This window comes from Desmodus rotundus, chromosome 5 (assembly GCF_022682495.2).
Source record: "Desmodus rotundus isolate HL8 chromosome 5, HLdesRot8A.1, whole genome shotgun sequence".
Lineage (NCBI taxonomy): Eukaryota > Metazoa > Chordata > Mammalia > Chiroptera > Phyllostomidae > Desmodus > Desmodus rotundus.
In genome coordinates this window covers 97,208,583-97,211,505 of record NC_071391.1, presented here as the reverse complement: position 1 = coordinate 97,211,505, position 2,923 = coordinate 97,208,583, and the positions used below count along the sequence as shown (strand labels likewise).

At 40.3% G+C, this 2,923-nt stretch overlaps 1 pseudogene; it reads left to right on the top strand.

The window, feature by feature from the left end:
- Positions 1–664: 664 nt before the first annotated feature.
- LOC112315236 (protein MEMO1-like) lies at positions 665–1,595 on the top strand (annotated as a pseudogene).
- Positions 1,596–2,923: the final 1,328 nt, after the last annotated feature.

Genomic DNA, 2,923 nt, shown 5'->3' with positions numbered 1-2,923 from the left:
TGAGCTGTCTACCAGGCCAGGCAGCCATATGACCATATACAAGACAGTCAATAGACTACAGATCAAAGTGCTATCGTGATAAAAATTCCTTGAGGTAGAGTTGTATTCATTGGCACAGCTGGGCACAGACTGTTCTTGAGAATAACTCTCATAAAGTCTTGAGTACTAAGCAGAATTTTCTGGTAGCTATTAAAGATCTTGAGGGGAGTCATCCCAGAGGGGTAAAACTCTAGTCAGGGAAAGGCTAAGCCACTACCACTTATAGAATTAAGAAAAAATGAGATGTATATGTGACCCTCTTTGTGATATGAGAGTTACAATCAGAGTATAGATTGAATAAGTGTTAAGGAAGGTCCAGACCATGTTGATGGCAGAGAAGAGAATAACCCCAGAATGTCACTCTGTCCTTATAAGATTCAGATGATAAAGCATGAGCCTGTAGAAATGATACCTAGACCTTGTTAACTGACCACCTTTTGGAAAAACTAGAATCCTCAGGGCAAACTTCAGAATCCTGACAGAAGCATTGAATGTCCATCTATGGATGTCTTTGACCATAGTAAAAAATTAGGATAGGCAGAGATTCCTCGGTGGGCCTGGCAGTGGCTGCTGGGCATGCTCAGTGGGTATGACCCATTAGAGTGGTGAGCGGCATGGCACCAAGATGTTCAACCAAGTTGTCTTCTGGGAAACCAGTCATACCAGAAGCTGGTACACAGCCTTAGGACTGCAGCTGAATATACAGCTAGAAGGTTGGCTTTCACAAGTACAGTCTATAAAAAGCCCTGCTGGAGCAATGATTGCACCCCATGCAGGATATACTTACTGTGGGTCTTGTGCTGCTCACGCTTACGAACAAGTGGCTCTATCTATTACTTCTGAAGTCTGGAAGTTCTAGATTGAGGTGCTGGCAGGCTGTAGAAATTTCATCCTTGGGCCTTCTCATCATGTGCCCCTCTCTCAATGTGCACTTTCTAGTGTGGATATATATAGGACACCTCTGTATGACCTTCATATTGACCAAAAGATTTATGGAGAACTATGAAAGACAGGAATGTTTGAATGCATGTCTCTGCAGACAGATGAAATTGAACACAGTATTGAAATGCATTTGCCTTATACAGCTGAAGCCATGGAAAGCCATAAGGCTGAATTTGCTATTATTCCTGTACTGGTTGAACCTCTGAGTGAGACAAAAGAACGGGAATTCAGAAAACTCTTCAATAAATATCTAGCGGATCCCAGTAATCTCTCTAGGGTTTTTTCTGATTTCTTCTGTTAGGGTCAGAGGCCCCATTACAGTTACTATGATGAATCCCAGGGGGAAGTTTATAGATCCATTGAACATCTAGATAAAATGGATATGAGTATTATAGAACAATTAGACTCTGTATCTTTTAGTAATTACTTGAAGAAATATCATAATACTATGTGGAAGACATCCCATTGGAGTGTTATTAAATGCTATCAGAGAGCTCCAAAAGAATAGAATGAATATGAGCTTTTTCATTTTGGATCATGCCCAGTCAAGCCAGTGTAGAAACTGGCAAGACAGTTCAGCGAGTTATGCAGCTGGGGTACTCATGGTCCACTGATGCTCTGAGTTCTCAGGGATGCTACCTGTACATACTCATACTCTGAGGTCCCAGCCTAGCCCTTACCAAGATACTGGTCCTGGTTTAGGGGGATTCTGAAACCTCAAATTAATAGAACTTTCTTCTCTTCTTTTCTAGTAGGTATAGTCCTTCCTTAATTTCAACTCATTAAAAATGCTTTATAGTTTAGGGCAGTGGAAGGAAGGTTGGCATCAATGGTCCAGTTGTGACAGTTTTTTGAAAGTAATTTGTAAAGCATTTACCATATCCTAAACTTTCACTCTTTGCAGACTTGTGCACATATATTCTGATTTCAGAATAGTTTTGCAAATTCTACACAAACAAAAGAGGTGGAAAGTTTTCATAAATAAAATTTATAAATGATTTATATTAGAATATAATAATTCTCCAGTTATAGTCAATTACTACCTGTGTCATACAACAGACAACTTCTACTTTAGTTGCTAATAAAGGCTACACAACTCAAAAAAGAAAGAAAAAAAATTAGGATAGTCAGACAGAATTCTGAAGACAATGGACCCGGTGTCTGGAGTAGGAAATGGCTTGGATTAGTAGAATTGCAGAGAATACTTTTCCACAAAGCCTTGACTTCCTCAAGTAATTGAGATATCTAGGCTAAAACTTGTGCTAGACACAAACTTGGATACATTACTATATACTAGCTGGTTGTTCAGTGAATTGTGTGAAAGCGTTTCTTTTTTTCAAGATGACAGCAGTCCCAAGCCAGTGGAGATTTGGAAACAGTGCTTCCCTAAAAGCCACAGTTGCTGGCCTCAGGACACTCTCTGAAATAATGTGTATCCCCCAGCTTACTCTTACAGATGACATCTCTTTTCTGACAGGTGCAGTCAACCAGCCATTTCTAACCACATTTTAATGTCCTGTATGGCTGCATCAGTGAGTGACCCCATACATCTTAGAGGTTTAAATAGTAAGGGTCATCTATAGAGTGGGGTATTATGCTTCAGAGCATTTTTTGGTTTGGCACTGTAAACAGAGGAGTAAAGTGTATTTTACTTAAGACTGATCTCTGAAAAGAGTTGATATTGGCCTCTTGCAAATCTCCATGCAAATTGTCTTCAGTCCAGTGCTTATGGCAATCAATCCAGTCCATTGCAAGGTATAGACCCCAGTTGTTCCCTCCCACATACAAGCCCTGTATCCAATGCCACAAGAGAATTATTGCTACTCCTAACCACAGCCATTGAGCTGGCAGGGTAGGTCAGGAGCCAAGGTTCTGCCATGTCATATTACTTTGGTATCCTGGCCTTTCATTGTATCACCCTTCTAACCATGCATTATAAAAG